The sequence below is a fragment of the Acipenser ruthenus genome, chromosome 53 (assembly GCF_902713425.1).
Source record: "Acipenser ruthenus chromosome 53, fAciRut3.2 maternal haplotype, whole genome shotgun sequence".
Taxonomy (NCBI): domain Eukaryota; kingdom Metazoa; phylum Chordata; class Actinopteri; order Acipenseriformes; family Acipenseridae; genus Acipenser; species Acipenser ruthenus.
The window spans coordinates 6,573,375-6,597,053 of NC_081241.1; the positions used below are offsets into that span (position 1 = coordinate 6,573,375).

General features: G+C 42.2%; 1 protein-coding gene across 1 annotated transcript in view; it reads right to left on the reverse strand.

Annotated features, from left to right (window-relative positions):
• The window catches only part of LOC117965738 (E3 ubiquitin/ISG15 ligase TRIM25-like), a 323,400-nt gene that overhangs the window by 126,990 nt on the left and 172,731 nt on the right, over positions 1 to 23,679 (reverse strand). The gene's annotated exons all lie outside the window — the stretch shown is intronic.

Sequence of the window (23,679 nt, forward strand, 5' to 3'; positions counted from 1 at the left end):
AATGTGCATGCAGTTTTTTTTCTTTTTTAAACAGGACTCTTAATTATCCCAGGTAACCTGTCCTGTTTAGCGACGGACTCCTGTATTTTATATAGGTGTCAAAGGTGCATTTTTGAAAGAAACACACATTTTTAGCAAACTTGTATTAAAAAATCTCTTTTTTGCAAGCCATGCTTTTAGCCTGTCTTGCATTTCCTGGGTCACCTGTAGAGTGAATTTTTCCACACCCCTTCCGAGCATTCTTTCCTGTCAGTAACCAATCAGCTGCTTCCCTTGTTGAGTGACATGCTTTGTAGCCAGAGATACTGCTGTGATGAAATGAGCAAGGAAGTAAAGCAAAAGGCAAGCAATCTGAGAGCTTTCTTTCCCTCGTGTTCTACCAGATATAACCAGGGCTTCATCTGTGCCTCTGTGACTACCAGATATAACCAGGGCTTCATCTGTGCCTCTGTGATTACCAGATATAACCAGAGCTTCATCTGTGCCTCTGTGATCACCAGGTATAACCAGGGCTTCATCTGTGCCTCTGTGATTACCAGATATAACCAGGGCTTCATCTGTGCCTCTGTGATTACCAGAAATAACCAGAGCTTCATCTGTGCCTCTGTGATTACCAGAAATAACCAGAGCTTCATCTGTGCCTCTGTGATTACCAGATATAACCAGAGCTTCATCTGTGCCTCTGTGATTACCAGATATAACCAGAGCTTCATCTGTGCCTCTGTGATCACCAGGTATAACCAGGGCTTCATCTGTGCCTCTGTGACTACCAGATATAACCAGGGCTTCATCTGTGCCTCTGTGATTACCAGATATAACCAGAGCTTCATCTGTGCCTCTGTGATTACCAGATATAACCAGAGCTTCATCTGTGCCTCTGTGATTACCAGATATAACCAGGGCTTCATCTGTGCCTCTGTGATTACCAGATATAACCAGGGCTTCATCTGTGCCTCTGTGACTACCAGATATAACCAGGGCTTCATCTGTGCCTCTGTGATTACCAGATATAACCAGGGCTTCATCTGTGCCTCTGTGATTACCAGAAATAACCAGAGCTTCATCTGTGCCTCTGTGATTACCAGAAATAACCAGGGCTTCATCTGTGCCTCTGTGATTACCAGATATAACCAGAGCTTCATCTGTGCCTCTGTGATTACCAGATATAACCAGGGCTTCATCTGTACCTCAGGTAAGAATTATACAGATTTCAAATGATGAGGCGTATGAAAAAAATGTTGAAAAAAACCCTCTTTATATAACAATAAAACAAACAAAAAAAGTGCTTTCCTGTTCCATGAATTTAATGACAAAAGTGCACTGTAACGATGTATACTAGAGAATGCAACATCTATACGAGTAAGAACATTAACAGTTTTGTTTTACACCACAAATGGCAAAACACTACAAAAAACAACTAAAAAACCAGCACTCTTAACAACAGCAGTGCTGTTTCTCCTGTTCATCAGAGCAGTACCACCACTTGTATGGTTCAAAGCTGAAGATTATGTTCAAACATGGCGAGGCAAAGGTGGGCATGCAGCTACCAACACCAGCAATAAGACACGAAACCCCCCTGATCCACAAGCAGAGGAGAACCTGAAGCATACATGGGAGCTGCTGTGAATCAAGGGCAGTACATTGGCACTAGAAACAACAATGCTGTCCCTCTTCCTTAATGATAAGATCTGGTATCTTTTAGTTTACAAAGGAACCCTTGGATATAACATGTGTTTCTTTCAACACTGCACATTTGAGGCTATAGTATACAGTGAATGAAAGAGCTTGCATGACAGGTAAGATCTATAATCTTATTGTGTTCACTACAAGCACTTTAACAATCCCATCTGAACATTTGAAACAGGACAGAAAACACAGTGCATCTAATTTATTTATTATAAATTTCTATATTAATGGATCTCAGTTAATAAAGAATCAGTGGTTCAGTGATACAATTTATTAATGAACTCCCATTAATTGGATGACTGCAGCTCAGTCTCTACAGCCTGATCTAAAGAGAAACTACAGAACCTTTAAACAGACATGTTCAATTTCCCTGGGCTAGTTATAACACAATAGTTCAAACCCTTACCTGTTTCCCAGTCCTTTCTGTCTCAGCGGAGACTGTATCATGGCTCCTGTGTTCCTTGTCTGCACACAACCAGCAAATAAACATCTGATCAGTTCTACAGAAGACCTCACATAATCGTTGATGTTCAGCACAAAGCTTCTGCTCCAGATTTCCAATTGCATTGACCAGCTTGTGCCTCTTTAATGGAGTAACCTCACTGTGTGGCTTGACGTGTGTTTCACAGTAAGAGGCCAGGCACGTCAAACAGGATTTCACAGCTTTGAACTTTCTCCCAGTGCAGAAATCACACGGCACATCTCCATGTCCAGCATAACATTGAGCAGGAGGAGGATTGAGCCTTCTCTTCTTGAATTCTCCAGCAATTTCAGCCAGGATGGTGTTTCTGCACAGATCAGGCCTTGGGGTAAAGGTCTTTCTGCACTGGGGGCAGCTGTAGACACCTGTATGATCATTCTGATCCCAGTAGTTCTTAATACACCTCAGACAGTAACTGTGTCCACATGGAATAGCGACTGGGTTCTTCAATATCTCCAGACACACTGAACAACTAAACTGATCCTCTGACCACAAGTTTGAAGCCATCCTTGGTGCAGTGAGACAGAGACTGATGATTCCACAACAGAAACTCCACTGCGCTGATTTCCTGGAGTTGTGTAAAGCTCTGCTTCTGCTGTTTCTGTTGAAATGATACAGACAGGGATGGGTTTCACAAAAAACGAAACTTACCTGTGTTTCTGAATTCCAGGAGTTATATAAAGCTCTAAGAGGTGGGGTTTTAGACTGAGGCCAGGTTTAGACAAGCACGCTAAGCAGAAACTGCTGAATCAGTGTGAGGGGGGCGGAGAGGAGTGAGTTGTCATTGGGCATGCCTTCCCTCCACTCTCCATCCTCCTGTGCCGCTGCTTCTCTCCCTAGCCCCTCTGTGGTGGAACCAGCTACCGGAGATCTTCAGGACTGCTCCGTCTCTCACTGCCTTCCACCGCCTCCTCGAGACCCCCTGTCTAGACTGCACTTGTAGATCTCTTGATCTACACCTCCTACTATGCACTGGATTTGCCTGCGCATTAGCTGAGGATCAGCACCATGTTGCTGGATCCTCAGCTAATGCACTGTCCTTGCACTACTAATATCTCATTGTATATATAATTCATTGTAATCCTAACTTGTTGCATCCTAATTCATATTATATTCTATTAGTATTATTGCACTTACTTTAAACTACACTGCATTTAAATACTAAGCTTGCATTGTAACCCTGTACTGCCCTGTAATACCTGTAAGTTGCCTTAGATAAAGGTGTCTGCCAAATAAATAAAAAATAATACAAAATTAATATTTGTGGATTGTGGTTGCTTAGTGCAGTGTCCCAGCACTGTGTTCAATATTACACTACAGCACAAATATTTACTATATTTTTTTCAGAAACCAGACATTGTTGCTTTGTTTACATAACCTAAGGTACTGCATCCGGGTACCATTGCTGTAGGTCACATATATGATTGTAGCTCAAATAATTCTTCCACACATTTTCCATGGCATATAGATCTTAACTGTGTAATTTTAGGAGGCTGTGTGGTCCAGTGGTTAAAGAAAAGGACTTATAACTAGGAGGTCCCCGGTTCAAATTCCACCTCAGCCACTGACTCATTGTGTGACCCTAAAGAAGTCACTTAATCTCCTTGTGCTCTGTCTTTCGGGTGAGACATAGTTGTAAGTGACAATGCAACTGATGCGTAGTTCACACACCCTAGTCTCTGTAAGTCGCCTTGGATAAAGGCGACTGTTAAATAAATAAATAATAATAATTTTAAAATAAACCTTTTTGTATTTTCATTTTAAAACATATCTGTTCACACGCCTTACTTTCAGATAATCCAAGCAGATAACCCAAGCAGCTGCTTCCCCTATATACTGAAAGTAAGGCATGCAAACACATCTGGTTTAAACTAAAGCTAGTAAAATGTGAGCACGTGTCTGTGCGTTTGCATATTCCGCTGCCCTGCAGCACGAGGTTAGTTTGAATGTCGTTTTCATCTTGAACATGACTGTGTTCAGAGAAAGTTAACATTTGCATATGAAAATGTCAAAGGGACACTTCACAAAGGGACACTATTTGAATTCCCTCCTATTTATTTTCCTAGCCATGTCCCAGCTTTCACTGTTGCTGCTACACATGTCCTTATTTTTGCTTTTTGAAAAAGCTGAGTTTCTGAAGTGAAGGATGACCACTATTGTCTGCCCCTCAACTGTAAATATATAAAGATCATTTGCATTGACTGGGTGGCAGTCGCCACGGTTGCAGAGGGGGTAGAATTACAGTTTCACACAGCAGTGCTCATTTCTCAAGCCACCTCACCTCAACAATGTAGACTTGAAGTCTTTTAAAAAGCTATCCCTGTGTTTGAAAAAGGACCTGTTAGTGACCTGAGGTGCCTGACTGCTCACACAGATAATGATGTGAATGTTGTTTGTGTTGGTTTAGGGCTTCTTTACAGGCAATGTATGCTCAGCCTATGTGACAGTGAACATGATTGATGATCTTCTTATTTGTTTTGCAGAATGTGGTTAAGCATGTCAGCTGCAGCTTTGCTGTTGGTTCTTCCAGTTCATATAAGTAAGGTGTTTCCTTTACTTGGCTTTATAGAGCAGACTAGAAGGTTTTTGTTTGGTCTAGATATGCACACATGTGTGTAATTGTATTAGGAGTGCCCAGAATTCAGTAATATATCACTCACCTTTTAGAGGACCCTGTTTGTTTTAAGCCAACTCTGGTTCTTCCTTGATAAATCATGAAACATGTTCATTGTTTTTATCAGTGACACTCTGGAGGTGTAGATAGCTCCACAGCATACTGTAATTATACTTGTATTACATTTTGAGATTACTCAGGGAAGTCTGTTGTGAATCGCCTAAATATGCTTTTGGCAATCATAGGAATACTCTAATACAGCTCTGTATACTTCCCCTGGTTAGGAGAATTATTATTATTATTATTATTATTATTATTATTATTATTATTATTATTATTATTATTTTGATACAGAGTTTCAATAGTGTTTTTTTGGTTTAATGTTCTGCTAAGCCTTTGTTAACATGAGATTCGCAGTGTGATTACAGAAGTTCAGAAAGTGCATTTCTGTTTCATTAAGATGAGGATTCTTCAGTTTGTCTCCAAGGTACGATGTTAATCCTGGAGCACACGTTTCCAAACTCTTTTTTTGGAACATTTTAATGACATCACAATGCTGTTCCATTCTGGATGCTAGAAGTCTGGCCCGCCCTCCAACCCACCCACAAGAAGCAAGAGTAAAAACGGACCGCATGGGACTTGAGGGTTCAAGGTGGAGGGGAGGAGGGGGCTGGTGTCTATTTTGAATTGTTTCAGTTCTCCCCACTTCAGTTCTCAATTGTTTTTGGAGGGGAGGGGAGTTTTCTTCTTCAACAAGGAGAACAAGTGGAATAACAAGAACAAGCTTGTTTCCATGTTTAGACTGTCCATTTCTCCTGATTTATCACAGTATTAACAATGTGTTTGACTGCTGTGTTAGAGTGACTGTACAGGAATATAAGAAGGATGGAACTCCAGCCATTGGAATAGTGTTGGCCTCGTGATCTTAAAACAGTTTTATCCCTGTATCACAATTAAACCTAGCATGCTATACATGTAGATTGAATAGCATTTCAAAGCAATAAAATATTTCGAGGTGATATTTCTGCTTCTCCTGACCCCACCCCCGACCCACACTCATCCAATCACAGGAGAGAACATAAGAACATGGCCCGCCCACACTCCTAACCTCACAGGAGAGAAGGGTCGTGTCATGTGGGAAAGTGGTATCAAACGTGTCGCAGCGCACTTTTACACAGCTATCAATTCATTACACCTTTGTTCAGCAAGTCAAAAAGATACGTGTGCAAAAGGAGACTTAACAGGTAACAACACGTTGTAAAATAATGCTTCGTGTTCGCAAGCCTCTTCATTTACTGCGAAAGTCAAGCGCTGCTAGTTTATAAACACATTTTGTTGATTAAAAAAATACTCCTGCTTTGGTTAGAATCTAAAATACTCTTTGGTTAGATTCATATGATCAACGAATTTATGTTGAAACCAAATCAGTTGTCGCAGCTAATGTAAATCGAATCCAATGCAATTCAATGCAGCTGAATTCACAAGCTGTTCAGTTAATATGTTGAACGTTTGGCTGCTCAGATCTGCCGTTTCTTAATATAGCAATGTTGGTGTGAAGAGATTGTATGTATTGTACGGATCTGTGCATTGTGTTTGTGTGCTGTCATTCCCGCTGTCTGTCTGTGTTTACCTGCTGTGTGTTTATTCCCTCCCCGCTGTATTCCGCCGCTGTTTTGTGTATCTCTTGTGTGTGTATTCCCGTGTGTAATGTAACCCGCCTGCCTGTTTGTCTTCCCTGGTCTGTTACGATTGGTTGTTATCTGTCTGTGCCCATTGGTCCTAGTGTGCGGCTGAGGGCCAATGGGATGTGCTGAGCTCTGGTTCCCTGATTTGAATAAGAGGTGGAGCTAAGGTTCTGTTCTGTTGTTGGTGAATATAGTGTTGAATCCTGAGAAGCGGACGGAGCTGTGGACTCTGGTGCGTGCTGAGCGAGCGTCAAGAATAAAGGGAAGGATTTGAACAAGAAGAAAGCGTGTCTCAGTGTTCAGCCTCCTGAGAAACGCGACAATATATTAATATACAGCACGATTGTTTCTAATACCGTCCAGAATTATGTTAATTAGATTTTTTTTTACCCTGTAAAATACTTTGAATGGAATAATAATAATAATAATAATAATAATAATAATAATAATAATAATAATAATAATAATAATAATAAAAAATAATAAATAATAAATAATAAAACTACATCTACAATAATGACTTATTTTTCTTCTAAGAATAATATTACAGACAGCTATGAGTGTTGCCATGGATGAGAGAGATGTGTCACAATTTATTACACAGATATTACAGATACGGGTGTGATTGGATATGGGGTACTGTGAGGGTGTGCCGAGTGACTGATGTTAAACAGGGAGGACACACAACCAGAAAATCAGTTAAAAGAAACAAATACTTTATATGTGAACAAAAGTAAATGTGTTCTTTCAATAAATAACTATTAATAACTATTAACTATAAATAACTATATAAATAACTATTTACACGGATCCTGGATCAACACAAAGACATATAGACCAGAAAACACAACACTTATATACCGAAGAAGAGCAGGGAGGAGAAATGATTTGTACTAATAAATAATCATGACATATACGAAAATTAAAATGTTAAGAAAATATGTTTTTGTATCTATATTTTAATTCTGATATTTCAGTATGTGGGGTCTGTATGAGATATATTGATTTTTAAAATATTTTTTTAAGCACCGGTATCTACTGTTGTTCCAGTTTCCTGAATAGACGGTGTTTAGAAATGTCTGAAACACGCCTTTGGTTGGTGGTTAAGCTTTTCTTTATTCTGAAATCATGAATCATGGCAATTTTTCCCCAATGAAAAACAGTTACAGCTTAATAAGTATTTTTTTTTTTTGCCACATGGAAAACAGGAACTAATTCCACTGATCAGGGTGTATTTTTCATGACCCGCCTTCACATTTTATAAGCAGGTGTATCTGCGCATGTCGTTAACCAGAAAAGTGAAGCGCTTCCATCAGCCCCCATAACTAAACTCACACATACAGTCTTGTATAAGTAATTAACAAATATGCTTTCGCTGATATTTTAATTGTTTAGTTTAATTGATATTTTTAGTAACCTAGTGACTGACTTCAGGGTCACCAGTTTAACATTATAAAACATCAGGTTTGTATTTCTCAATTTGTTGAAAATGGATTGTACAGTATTGATATTAAGACAATAAAACACAAGCTTGAGTAAGGAATGGATTATTTATTACACAGACTACGTATTAGCAGTTACCATCATAACATGTGAATAAGTTAGTTTACATGGATTTGGCTTCAGAAACAGATGTATTTAGCCTGTCTGCATACAACATGCCTTTTAAAACCGGGATAATTCTGGTCGCTCTTCTTTGCACTCTTTCTAGAGCAACAATATCCTTTTTGTAGCGAGGTGACCAGAACTGAACACAATATTCTAGGTGAGGTCTTACTAATGCATTGTAAAGTTTTAACATTACTTCCCTTGATTTAAATTCAACACTTCTCAGAAGATATCTGTGCATCTTGTTGGTCTTTTTTATAGCTTCCCCACATTGTCTAGATGAAGACATTTCTGAGTCAACATAAACTCCTTGGTCTTTTTCATAGATTCCTTCTTCAATTTAATTATCTCCCATATGATATTGATAATGCACATTTTTATTGCCTGCATGCAATACTTTACACTTTTCTCTATTAAATGTCATTTGCCATGTGTCTGCCCAGTTCTGAATGCTGTTTAGATAATAGTACCACTCCTGCTATTTTTGTGTCGTCTGCAAATTTAACAAGTTTGCTTACTATACTAGAATCTAAGTCATTAATGTAGATTTTTCATGAATATTAATCATTCAGTTATTGCAATAATATATCAGACTATGATTACATCAATTCGATTACTAATACATCCATTCAAATTATTCAATGTCAACTTAAGATACATATTATAAATAAACACGTTCATTTTAATTTATGCCTGTTTAATTCCCCTTTTAATATTCATTACGGGGTCTTGCTTAATATTCATGAGAAAGGAGGAGGCGGGTAGTCGTGTTTTACATGACCTAATTTTGGCGCTTCTGAAAGAGAAGCACATTTTGAATCCAGCATCATAGCAAAAACAGTAAAGCCCGTGTTATATTTTCAGCCACTAGGTGGCAGTATAAACCCATTGTTTTGGGAAGGTCATCACGGAAATCTGCAGTCAAATTTCCTAAAATCTGCAAAGAGAAAAGCATGTTTTCTGCAAAGAACTTGTCAAATTCTGCGGCAAAGACTTAATGAAAAACAGTGTTAATGAGTATTAATAAATTTAATCTACAGAATTTAATAAATGAGAAAAAGTCACAGTTAGTTAAATTCAATGTTTTATTAAATCACATTACCAAAATCTGAAAATCCTTAACAAGCATGTATTTTTATATTTTATGGAAATCAAAGAAGAAAAAAACACATACAATAAAGCAAACATTTTGACTTCGTTTTTTTTTTTTTGCTAAATATTGAAATACTAAGTCTCTCTCTCTCTCTCTCTCTCTCTCTCTCTCTCTCTCTCTCTCTCAATTCAATTCAATTCAATTCAAAGTGCTTTATTGGCATGACTTATTTTCCACAGTGTTGCCAAAGCAAATACATACATATTATGAACAGATGCATCTATATACAAACAAGGAACAATGGTAACAAAATAATAATAAATAAAATAGAAGATAAATAATAATAATACAGAAATTGAAATATTGAAATAATGATATTGAAACTATTAAATTGTGCTGTCACTGCGTGCCCCTCAGGTTGTGGCAGGTGGCTACATATTTGGCAGCCAGTGGAGCTGTGTGTCCCTCCCCTAGGAGGACAGCAAGTTTCTCTGAGTCTGCCATTTGTCTGAAAAGAGGATATTTTTCTTGTATTTTAATGAAGAATGATTCTCTGATATGGCTGTATTTTATACAGTGTAGGAGAAAGTGCATCTCAGTTTCCACCTCTCCTGTCTCGCAGTGACCACAGAGCCGATCTTCTCTGGGCAGCCAGGTCTGCCTGTGTCTGCCTGTCTCTATGGCCAGGCTGTGGTCACTGAGCCTATACTTGGTCAGGATCTGTCTCTGCTTCGTATCTCTGACAGTGGAGAGATACTCTGCTAGGCTGTAGTTTCTTTTAAGGGCCCGATAGCAATCAAGTTTATTTTGGGATTTTATTTCTGTGTCCCAGTGTTCCAGATAGGAGTTTTTGGTTTGTTTTATAATTTGGTTTACTCTGATTGGGGGCTGGTAAGCAGTGCTGACCTGAAGCTGGTTGGAGTTAGTATTGGAGGGGGTCAGTGTGATGAGCTTCAAAGCCAGCTGGCATAGGGGACTCTTTTCAGGGCTGAGCTCTTGGGTCTGGAGGGCCTTGTACTGGAGTGAGTCAGGTTCACTTTTTTCAAGGTGCAACCAGAATTTGAGTGCTCTTTTCTTTATATTAATAAGAGCTGGATATTGGCCTAATTCTGCCCTGCATGCGTGGTTTAGTGTATTTCTTTGCACCTGCAGTGTATTCTTGTATAGTTCAGCATGCAGGGTCTCGATTGGGTGTTTGTCCCATTTAGTGTAGTCTTGTTGACTGAGTGGACCCCATACCTCACTTCCATACAGCGCAATGGGCTGGATAACACTGTCAATTAATTTTAGCCAGATTTTGACAGGTATATTGATTTTATAGAATCTACTTTTGATGGCATAAAAAGCTCTGAGTGCTTTTGCTTTTAGTGCATTCACTGCCAGGTTAAAACTGCCTGACGCACTGATGGTCAGACCCAGGTAAGTGTAGCTGGTGCTGTGCTCTAGGGTGGTGTTGCCGAGTGTAAAGTGATATCTGTTTCCCTGAGATCTGGCCTTTTTTTGAAAAATCATTATATTGGTCTTTTTGAGGTTTACTGCCAGGGCCCAGGACTGACAGTACTGCTCTAGCAGTGCCAGGCTCTGCTGCAGCCCCTGCTCTGTGGGTGACAGCAGGACCAGGTCATCTGCGTAGAGCAGGAACTTGACTTCAGTGTCATGTAATGTGAGGCCAGGGGCTGCAGACCGTTCCAACATCGTTGCTAACTCATTGATGTAAATATTGAACAGTGTTGGACTCAGACTGCAGCCCTGCCTCACCCCCCGCCCCTGAGTGAAGAAATCTGTCCTTTTGTTGGCAATTTTTACTGCACATTTGTTTTCTGTGTACATTGATTTTATTATATCATAGACTTTACCCCCTACACCACTTTGCAGAATTCTATAATATAAACCTTCATGCCAAATTGAATCAAAGGCTTTTTTAAAGTCAATGAAGCAGGCGAAAATTTTGCCTTTACTTTTTTGGTGTACATGTTTATTTATTAGGGTGTGCAGGGTGTAAATATGGTCAGTTGTGCGATGGTTTGGTAGGAATCCAATCTGACTCTTACTCAGGACATTGTGTTCGGTAAGGAAGGCCAGTATCCGGGCGTTATCTCTCTCTCTCTCTCTCTCTCTCTCTCTCTCTCTCTCTCTCTCTCTCTCTCTCTCTCTCTCTCTCTCTCATATACAGTGTCAGAGCCAGCCATGAAAAATGAGGCGCTTGCCCATCCGCATTGGACTATTAATAAGCTGGATTCGCTAAACTGCGGGCTGCCAAGGGAATGTATTATTCCTTGTTATTAGGCTGATATGTACTTCTTTCTAATCAACAGTAATACTTTGCCTCACATATAGGGGCAATCAACATATTTCATATGAAACCCATTCGTTGCTAAAAACAAATAATTCACCTCGTTTCGCTCTGCAGGTGGCGCCGTTTTACCCCCTAACTTTCATCCAAAGTTGTGTCAGATTGAACATTCCCTTCACCCGAGGAGTGGAGAGGACAGACAGGGAGTTCAATACAAAGGGTTTCTTACAACACAAAACAGTCTAGTTCAGCTGGCAGATTGTTACAGTGGAATCATAATCATAATAAAGTCCAAACCCAGGATAGAGCGGCTCAGTGAATGTGGTTTGGAGTCTGTGCAGGAGGGTCATTGTGTCAGAGACACCAATAAAGGACAGTGTGCCGGCATTAAAGTCCAGATACACTCCTATTCTGGGGGAGCGGGGGGCAGTTATTGCAGTTTCATTGTTATTGTGCCGGGCAGTGTAACTGGTACCAAAGCATTCCAAACTCCAGGACTTGTCAGTGAATCCAAGGCAACATGAATCATCCCATCCTTTCCTGCTATTTCCTTTATATGTGACTCCTATATCATCCCTGTGATGGGGGACTGCCCTGTCTTTATGAACGTGGTTGGGACTGGCAGGGAGGGGGTTAAATTCCTCCCTGCCAGGAAAACATGTGAGAATGTGGCTGGAGCCCTAATTGAATAATCAGCAATTATTGATTAATTGGGCTCCAGCCACAGGGGACAAAAGCCAGGGGAGAGGCCCTGGCTAGAGGGAGTTCTAGAAGGAGAAGAGTGTTTTTGTGTGTGCTGTGTGGTTTGTTAGTGTTTGAAAACCAGTGAAGGCAACGCCCAGCCTGGAAACTTCATTTGTAAGTTTTGTTTTGTGTTTGAAACCTTTTTGTTTGGCCCTTGTGTCTGTTTATTTTGTATTTTTGTTTATTACTTTATAACTTTCAACTGTCTCTGAGCCTCACCCTCTGCTAATCCTTGTCACAATCCCCTTCCCCACTGCACTCAATCTCCCAGTAACAGCTAGTCCCAGACAAACCCTCTCTGCAAATCACTTGGGGCTGGCAGTCAAATCTCTCTGGGTGATCGGGATATCTCTGGGGCTCTCTCCTGCAATATGGTCATTTCCTGTATCCATGGGGGTAACAAGGACTACCCCCTCACTAAATTAGATTTGACAGTTGGATGTCATACCCGCTGCGTAATCGTGGCTGTGGCAGAGAAGCTGCCATATCCAGTTATTTTAGGTCGAGACTGGCCGCATTTTGACAGCATGATTAACAAAACGGTAAAGCCAGTCTCCGGTAAGACCATGGGAGCAGCGGGGGAGACTATTGGGAATATCTTTCCGCTGCACACCGATTTGTTCCACTCTCGATTTCGCCCCAAAAAAACAAAAAGAGAGCGAAGGGTTGAAAAATGGGAAGGAACATTAATGAAACAAGGCTGGGGTTTGGTGGGGGAAGTCTCAGGATCTTTCAAATGTAAGGGAAAGGGGGTTGGGACCCAGTGTGACCTGCGGGGGCAGGTTACTGAGGCCCCCAGTGCTGAATCTACTTTAGCTCAGCTCGATATCCTGAAATTCTGGGACCGAGATGTGGACATAGCGTTGGAACAAAAGAACGATCCTTCGCTGGCACACATCTGGGGGCAGGTTCAGTCTATCGAGGGGAAGGATGTAGAGGATAGCCGGCAGCTTACATATCCCCACCACATTATTGTCAGGCACTTATTGTATAGAGTATCCCAAGCCACGAGCACAAGCCAGATTGTAACACAACTACTCGTTCCCCAGTCTTTTCGACGTGAGATCATGCGGTTGGCTCACAATGTCCCCTGTTCAGGCTGTTTAGGTATCGATAATACGCGGGAATGAATATTGGCTCGATTTTATTGGATGGGAGTTTTTGGTGAGGTGGCACGATATGTAACGGAATGCCCAGAATGCCAGCAAGTAACGTCGGGGCGGGTTCGCCCAGCCCCGCTGGTCCCACTGCCCCTGATCTCAGTTCCCTTTGAACACATTGCTATGGACATAGTGGGTCCATTGAGCCAGTCTGACTCTGGATATACGCACATTTTGGTAGTGGTGGACTACGCGACCAGATATCCAGAGGCAGTACCATTGAGATCCACTAGTGCCGCAGCCATTGCTAAAGAGTTAGTAACCATTATACCAATTATACAAATTGATGCAAATTAAGTCGATCCGAACCTCCGTTTATCACCCGCAGATGGATGGTTTGGTGGAACGTTTTAATCAGACCACATGCTGAAGCGGTTTGTCAACCAAGAGCAAAAACATTGGGCTAAACTCCTCCCTTACCTAATGTTCGCAGTGAGAGTGGTGCCTCAGAGTTAGACCGGGTTTTCTCCCTTTGAGCTGCTGTATGGGGGGCAACCACGAGGTATCCTTGATCTTGTGAAAGAAGGGTGGGAGGAGCAAACAAAAACCTCTAAAAACATAGTCAAATATGTAATTATGTTAAGAGACCGCCTAGCATTGGTTGGTCGTTTGGCACAGGAGAACCTAAAACTAGCTCAGCATCGCCAGGAGCAACAGTACAATAAACAAGCATGTATTCAGACTTTTTGGCCAGGTGATAAAGTATTGTTGCTACTTCCCACATCGGAATCTAAGTTGTATGCTAAGTGGCAGGGGCCATATGAGGTGGTTCCGGAAATTGGTAAAGTAAATTATGAAATTAGACAGCCCGATCGCCGAAATAAAACCGAAATTTATCATATCAATTTGCTAAAACCCTGGAATGAAAGGGATGCCCTATTTTATTATTATTATTTCTTTCTTAGCAGACGCCCTTATCCAGGGCGACTTACAATTGTTACAAGATATCACATTATTTTTACATACAATTACCCATTTATACAGTTGGGTTTATTTACTGGAGCAATCTAGGTAAAGTACCTTGCTCAAGGGTACAGCAGCAGTGTACTCCACCAGGGATTGAACCCACAACCCTCCTGTCAAGAGTCCAGAGCCCTAACCACTACTCCACACTGCTGCACTATTTGTAGCTGGTGACAGTTTGGAAGAGGATTTTGGTCCCACTGTCAATCCACCATCTACAACTCATATTCTGATTGGGAACAGTTACTTCCGGATCAGAAACAAGAGCTCTACCAGTTAGTGGAAAGGTTTAATGATGTTTTGTCTGACTTGCCCGGCAGGACTAATGTTATTTATCATGCTATTATTACTCCACCAGGGGTCAGGGTCCGGGAGAGACCGTACCGGATCCCAGAGAGTCGGAGGGTTCCTGTTCGCAAGGAGGTGGAGGATATGCTTGAGCTTGGAGTCATTGAACCTTCCCGGAGCGAGTGGTGCAGTCCTATCATGATGGTGGGCAAGAAGGACGGCTCCACTCAGTTTTGTGTGGACTTTCGAAAGGTTAATGCCATCTCCAAGTTCGATGCATATCCAATGCCCTGGGTGGATGAGCTCCTCGACCGACTGGGTAAGGCGCGGTTGATTTCGACCTTGGACCTGACGAAGGGATACTGGCAGATTCCACTGACTCAGAGCTTGAAAGAGAAAACTGCTTTCTCTACACCAGATGGCTTGTTCCATTTCCGGACCATGCCCTTCGGGTTGCATGGAGCTCCCGCCACCTTTCAGAGACTGATGGACCAGGTCTTAGCTCCCCATCATCAGTATGCTGCAGCGTACATTGATGATGTGGTGATTTTTAGCTCCACCTGGAAGGAGCATATTGTTAGAGTTTCAGCCATCCTCAGGTCTCTGAGGGAGGCGGGGCTAACAGCCAAGCTGGCTACATTATGGGGAATGGCCGGGTGAGACCGATCGCCTCCAAAGTCCAGGCGCTGGTGGAGGCGCCGATCCTGAGAACCAAGTCACAGGTTAGCCGGCTATTACCACCGATTTATCCCCGAGTATGCCACTATAGTTAACCCCCTGGTAGATCTCCCCCGAAAGGCTGCTCCAAAAATAGTTAAATGGACAGGGCAGTGTCCATTTCATCAAAGAGTTCATCCTGCAGACCGATGCCTCCCACATTGGTCTGGGGGCGGTCCTGTCCCAACAAGTTGACGGGGTAGAACACCCTATTATTTATCTGAGCAAAAAAATGGCTCCAAGGAAAATTAACTACTCCGTCATTGAGAAGGAATGTTTAGCTATTAAATGGGCTACTCATGCTCTTCGCTATTACTTGTTGGGGCGTTCTTTCTCTCTTATCACTGATCATGCTCCTTTAAGGTGGTTACACAATATGAAGGACAATAACACTTGGATAATTCGGTGGTATCTGGAGCTGCAACCCTTCCACTATACTGTGAAACATCGTGCGGGTAAGGAGCATCAAAATGCAGATTTTTTTTCAAGGGAGGGGGGACCATTGGGGAATGTAGAGTTGGCCGAGTGTTCCTTCGGCATCACTCTGAGGGGTGAGATATGTGATAGAGAGAGAAAGGATTGATGCTGTAAATCTCCCCCCGATTAGAATGGGCGCTGTGTAAGGGGGAAGGTACGCTGCCTCCTAGATCTACCACCTCGGTGGTAGGTGGAAACCGGAAGGAGGCCATATTAGGAGGGGCGCGTAGCTGCAAGTTCTCCGGACGATTCCATTGCGGTCAGCTGTGGGGCAGCCCTCTATTGGAGAAACCATGGCGACGTCTTGACTGCAGGGAATAGTTTTTACTGAGTACAAAGGGGAAGCAGCTACATCAAAACCTCCCCTTGTGCTGAGTTAAAAAGCGATCGGACGGAGCCGATGTTTGTGTTTTTGCGATTACGTGTTTTGTTTTGTGTGTCAACAGAGGAGCGGGAGGACGGGAGGCTGTAGCCAGCGAGCCAGCACATACACCAGAGCACGCCCAGCACAGCACATGCACCACAAACCCTGGAAGAGAAGAGCACATTTTCGTGCACGGAGGACTGTGGTTATTGGAGTGTATTTTGTTTACTTTTGTTTTGGCGTGAACGCTATTGAGTTTTTTTTTCCCAATTACCATCGCTGTTACTGGCACTTATTATTTTTCCAAGTGGATTTATTATATGATCTTTTTGTTTGTTAATTATTAAAACCTTTTTGTTATTGGAAGAATTCAGTCTGGACATTCATTTTCTACTGCACCACACCACTCAGCGTGTCACAGGGTGTCAGAGTATTTGTCAATAACCCTTTGTCCGAGCCGCCCCATCTGATCGCAGGTCGTCTACCTGGGGCTGATGTCCTGAGTGACCGGATTTTTAGTAACTTGCAAAGATGTAGAGTGCACTGAGACATAAAGGCAGTGATCTGGTCTGTAAGAATTTCTTCATGTATTCACACTCGAGAAAACAACTCAATCAACTCACTGGCCACTGATTGTGCGGTAACTGTCAGCAGTGGGACACATTATAGTTCTCTTAAAAAAAATGTTAAGCATTTTAAATCAAATAACAATAACATTATTATTATTATTATTATTATTATTATTATTATTATTATTATTATTATTTATTTATTTATTTATTTATTTATTTATTTATTTCTTACCAGACACCCTTATCCAGGGCGACTTACAATCGTAAGCAGATACATTTCAAGTGTTACAGTACAAACATTTATGATGTAAAAGAAAACTATTCAGTTCTGTGCAGATTTCAGACAACTGCCACTGGACTTGAGGCAGAGAGACGGATGATTTCACAACAAACAAAATGTACCTCATATTGATGATGGAGTTGAATGACCCCAGGCAGGCAGCACAGGTAGTGAAGAGTTTCCCAGGATAGGAAGTCATTGAAAGTTCTGAAATAATTACCCCGTGTTGCTTAAAAATATTCTGTTTGAAAATCAAGAAATGGAAATGTGAGAACTAACAGGAACACTGTAGCTGGAATGACGGTGCACTGAAGGGAAGATGAAGATGACATTATTGAATTGCTTTTGTAAATTCAGGGATCTCAATATATTTAGGGGTTATTTAGTTGTTTGTCATTTTTACTAAACAGATAACATTGTGAGGTACCACTGCTCATTTGAGACAGCTTGCTCATTAAAATCTGAAGAGGAGACACACATCTATTCAGAGATATCATGATACTCAGTAAGAACAGGGTCTGAACAGTGAGGTGAAATGCACACACATTCCCCAGTCAGTCTGCATTTAATCATCTGCTCCAATACGTGTTGGAGGGGAGTTTCTACAGAAAGATAGCCAAGCAAACAGATCAAAGGTTCTCCACATTTCTGCATGCATAGACAGTTTGTTTGCTTGTTAATATTTATGGCTGGCTGTTTTATCAGTTTATTACAGGTTCAGTCAGTCATGCGTTGGTCAGAGTCCATTGCAGAGATACTGGAGACACTCTGTCACCATGGCAACCAGCACAGGGCCCCTCCCTGTGGTGGAATGGCATCCAGCAGATGTTCCTGTTCCACTGCTAACATGGAGCCTCCCTCCCTGCTCTCAGTGTGTGTTTAAACAGGGGCAGTGAGTAATGTGGGAGGAGAGGACTCAAGTTGCCATTTAGAAAAGATACATATTAAAGTGAGTTGTAGAGTTGTATGTTCACCCTGTCACACTCCCCCCCCTCCAAGTGATGCACAGTACAGACCTACCCTCCTCCTCTTCTCAAAAATAAAACATGCTTCTTACTGGGACGGTGTTGGGCCTGAAAGGAGAATGGTTGCAAGGCCAGATACCACCGTGTCTCTGGCGTTGCTGTCTCTCATTGTATTTAACTATTTGAGGGGTGCATGGTCCGAAACCAGAGCGAAGGGTCTTCCCTAGAGATAGTACCGAAGAGCATCCACTGCCCACTTTATTGTCAGACTCTCCTTCTCGATCACCAAGTATCGGGTCTCTCTCTCCTGAGACAGGAATGTGTTCAGACTGATATCTAAGGAATAAGTCAGTAAAATAACAGTTTTGGGTGAAATCTGGACTTATTAAAGCAGGGGTTGAACTTAAACATGTTTTAGTTTATTGAAATCCCTCTGGCAATCAGTGGTCCACTTCACCTTTTCAGGACGTTTGTCGTTGTCAGGTAGGTGAGGGGAGACAGTGATTCCTGAAAAATCAGCCATGAACCTTCTATAATAACTCGGCAGCCCCAATACTGACCTCGATGTTTTGTCATGGGTAGGGGAGACTCCAATGACTGCACCTTGTCAATAATAGGTTTATTTCTTCCATTCTCCAAGACGTACCCTTTGTATTGTGCCTCAGCTTTTCCAAATGTGCATTCCTAGGATAGCTGTTAACCCTGCTTGCCGAATAGCCTTCAACACTGCTTTCAGCCTCTTTAGGTGCTCTGCACATGTACAGCTATAGATAACCACATCATCTATGTAGACTGCCGCATACTCCCTGTGAGGCTGAAGCACCTCATCCATGAGGTGTTGAAAGGTAGCTGGGGCTCCATGCAAACCAAACAGCATCATGTGAAAGTGGAAAAGACCGTCCGCCTTTGAAAAAGCAGTTTTTTCTTGGTATTCGGGTGTCAGTGTATTTGTCAATGACCCTTTGTCTGGTCTAGCATGGAAATGAACCGAGCTGCCCCAGCCGATCACAGGTCGTCTACCTGGGGCACGGGGTAGGCATCAAACTTGGAGATAAAATTGACTGATGTCCTGAGTGGCTGGATTTCTAGTAGCTTGCAAAGTTGTAGAGTGCTCTGAGACATAAAGGCAGTGATCTGGTCTGTAAGAATCTCTTCGTGTATTCCCACTCGAGAAAACAACTCGATCAACTCACTGGCCACTGATTGTGCGGTAACTGTCTGCAGTGGGACAAATTATAGTTCTCGTAAAAAAAATGTTAAGCATTTTAAATCAAATAACAACAACATATTTATGATGTAAAAGAAAACTATTCAGTTCTGTGCAGATTTCAGACAACTGCCACTGGACTTGAGGCAGAGAGACGGATGATTTCACAACAAACAAAATGTACCTCAAATTGATGATGGAGTTGAATGACCCCAGGCAGGCAGCACAGGTAGTGATGAGGTTCCCAGGATAGGAAGTCATTGAAAGTTCTGAAATATTTACCCTGTGTTGCTTAAAAATATTCTGTTTGAAAATCAAGAAATGGAAATGTGAGAACTAACAGGAACACTGTAGCTGGAATGACGGTGCACTGAAGGGAAGATGAAGATGAAATTATTGAATTGCTTTTGTAAATTCAGGGATCTCAATATATTTAGGGGTTATTTAGTTGTTTGTCATTTTTACTAAACGGATAACATTGTGAGGTACCACTGCTCATTTGAGACAGCTTGCTCATTAAAATCTGAAGAGGAGACACACATCTATTCAGAGATATCATGATACTCATTAAGAACAGGGTCTGAACAGTGAGGTGAAATGCACACACATTCCCCAGTCGGTCTGCATTTAATCATCTGCTCCAATATGTGTTGGAGGGGAGTTTCTACAGAAAGATAGACAAGCAAACAGATCAAAGGTTCTCCACATTTCTGCATGCATAGACAGTTTGTTTGCTTGTTAATATTTATGGCTGCCTGTTTTATAAGTTTATTACAGGTTCAGTCAGTCATGCGTTGGACAGAGTCCATTACAGAGATACTGGAGACACTCTGTCACCATGGCAACCAGCACAGGGCCCCTCCCTGTGGTGGAATGGCATCCAGCAGATGTTCCTGTTCCACTGCTAACATGGAGCCTCCCTCCCTGCTCTCAGTGTGTGTTTAAACAGGGGCAGAGAGTAATGTGGGAGGAGAGGACTCAAGTTGCCATTTAGAAAAGATACATATTAAAGTGAGTTGTAGAGTTGTATGTTCACCCTGTCACACTCCCCCCCCCCCTCCAAGTGATGCACAGTACAGACCTACCCTCCTCCTCTTCTCAAAAATAAAACATGCTTCTTACTGGGACGGTGTTGGGCCTGAAAGGAGAATGGTTGCAAGGCCAGATACCACCGTGTCTTTGGCGTTGCTGTCTCTCATTGTATTTAACTATTTGAGGGGTGCATGGTCCGAAACCAGAGCGAAGGGTCTTCCCTAGAGATAGTACCGAAGAGCATCCACTGCCCACTTTATTGTCAGACTCTCCTTCTCGATCACCAAGTATCGGGTCTCTCTCTCCTGAGACAGGAATGTGTTCAGACTGATATCTAAGGAATAAGTCAGTAAAATAACAGTTTTGGGTGAAATCTGGACTTATTAAAGCAGGGGTTGAACTTAAACATGTTTTAGTTTATTGAAATCCCTCTGGCAATCAGTGGTCCACTTCACCTTTTCAGGACGTTTGTCGTTGTCAGGTAGGTGAGGGGAGACAGTGATTCCTGAAAAATCAGCCATGAACCTTCTATAATAACTCGGCAGCCCCAATACTGACCTCGATGTTTTGTCATGGGTAGGGGAGACTCCAATGACTGCACCTTGTCAATAATAGGTTTATTTCTTCCATTCTCCAAGACGTACCCTTTGTATTGTGCCTCAGCTTTTCCAAATGTGCATTCCTAGGATAGCTGTTAACCCTGCTTGCCGAATAGCCTTCAACACTGCTTTCAGCCTCTTTAGGTGCTCTGCACATGTACAGCTATAGATAACCACATCATCTATGTAGACTGCCGCATACTCCCTGTGAGGCTGAAGCACCTCATCCATGAGGTGTTGAAAGGTAGCTGGGGCTCCATGCAAACCAAACAGCATCATGTGAAAGTGGAAAAGACCGTCCGCCTTTGAAAAAGCAGTTTTTTCTTGGTATTCGGGTGTCAGTGTATTTGTCAATGACCCTTTGTCTGGTCTAGCATGGAAATGAACCGAGCTGCCCCAGCCGATCACAGGTCGTCTACCTGGGGCACGGGGTAGGCATCAAACTTGGAGATAAAATTGACTGATGTCCTGAGTGGCTGGATTTCTAGTAGCTTGCAAAGTTGTAGAGTGCTCTGAGACATAAAGGCAGTGATCTGGTCTGTAAGAATCTCTTCGTGTATTCCCACTCGAGAAAACAACTCGATCAACTCACTGGCCACTGATTGTGCGGTAACTGTCTGCAGTGGGACAAATTATAGTTCTCGTAAAAAAAATGTTAAGCATTTTAAATCAAATAACAACAACATATTTATGATGTAAAAGAAAACTATTCAGTTCTGTGCAGATTTCAGACAACTGCCACTGGACTTGAGGCAGAGAGACGGATGATTTCACAACAAACAAAATGTACCTCAAATTGATGATGGAGTTGAATGACCCCAGGCAGGCAGCACAGGTAGTGATGAGGTTCCCAGGACAGGAAGTCATTGAAAGTTCTGAAATATTTACCCTGTGTTGCTTAAAAATATTCTGTTTGAAAATCAAGAAATGGAAATGTGAGAACTAACAGGAACACTGTAGCTGGAATGACGGTGCACTGAAGGGAAGATGAAGATGAAATTATTGAATTGCTTTTGTAAATTCAGGGATCTCAATATATTTAGGGGTTATTTAGTTGTTTGTCATTTTTACTAAACGGATAACATTGTGAGGTACCACTGCTCATTTGAGACAGCTTGCTCATTAAAATCTGAAGAGGAGACACACATCTATTCAGAGATATCATGATACTCATTAAGAACAGGGTCTGAACAGTGAGGTGAAATGCACACACATTCCCCAGTCGGTCTGCATTTAATCATCTGCTCCAATATGTGTTGGAGGGGAGTTTCTACAGAAAGATAGACAAGCAAACAGATCAAAGGTTCTCCACATTTCTGCATGCATAGACAGTTTGTTTGCTTGTTAATATTTATGGCTGCCTGTTTTATAAGTTTATTACAGGTTCAGTCAGTCATGCGTTGGACAGAGTCCATTACAGAGATACTGGAGACACTCTGTCACCATGGCAACCAGCACAGGGCCCCTCCCTGTGGTGGAATGGCATCCAGCAGATGTTCCTGTTCCACTGCTAACATGGAGCCTCCCTCCCTGCTCTCAGTGTGTGTTTAAACAGGGGCAGAGAGTAATGTGGGAGGAGAGGACTCAAGTTGCCATTTAGAAAAGATACATATTAAAGTGAGTTGTAGAGTTGTATGTTCACCCTGTCACACTCCCCCCCCCCTCCAAGTGATGCACAGTACAGACCTACCCTCCTCCTCTTCTCAAAAATAAAACATGCTTCTTACTGGGACGGTGTTGGGCCTGAAAGGAGAATGGTTGCAAGGCCAGATACCACCGTGTCTCTGGCGTTGCTGTCTCTCATTGTATTTAACTATTTGAGGGGTGCATGGTCCGAAACCAGAGCGAAGGGTCTTCCCTAGAGATAGTACCGAAGAGCATCCACTGCCCACTTTATTGTCAGACTCTCCTTCTCGATCACCAAGTATCGGGTCTCTCTCTCCTGAGACAGGAATGTGTTCAGACTGATATCTAAGGAATAAGTCAGTAAAATAACAGTTTTGGGTGAAATCTGGACTTATTAAAGCAGGGGTTGAACTTAAACATGTTTTAGTTTATTGAAATCCCTCTGGCAATCAGTGGTCCACTTCACCTTTTCAGGGCGTTTGTCGTTGTCAGGTAGGTGAGGGGAGACAGTGATTCCTGAAAAATCAGCCATGAACCTTCTATAATAACTCGGCAGCCCCAATACTGACCTCGATGTTTTGTCATGGGTATGGGAGACTCCATGGACTGCACCTTGTCAATAATAGGTTTATTTCTTCCATTCTCCAAGACATACCCTTAATATTGTGCCTCAGCTTTTCCAAATGTGCATTCCTAGGATAGCTGTTAACCCTGCTTGCCGAATAGCCTTCAACACTGCTTTCAGCCTCTTTAGGTGCTCTGCACATGTACAGCTATAGATAACCACATCATCTATGTAGACTGCCGCATACTCCCTGTGAGGCTGAAGCACCTCATCCATGAGGTGTTGAAAGGTAGCTGGGGCTCCATGCAAACCAAACAGCATCACGTGAAAGTGGAAAAGACCGTCCGCCTTTGAAAAAGCAGTTTTTTCTCGGTATTCGGGTGTCAGAGTATTTGTCAATGACCCTTTGTCTGGTCTAGCGTGGAAATGAACCGAGCTGCCCTAGCCGATCACAGGTCGTCTACCTGGGGCACGGGGTAGGCATCAAACTTGGAGATAAAATTGACTGATGTCCTGAGTGGCCGGATTTCTAGTAGCTTGCAAAGTTGGAGAGTGCTCTGAGACATAAAGGCAGTGATCTGGTCTGTAAGAATCTCTTCATGTATTCCCACTTGAGAAAACAACTCGATCAACTCACTGGCCACTGATTGTGCGGTAACT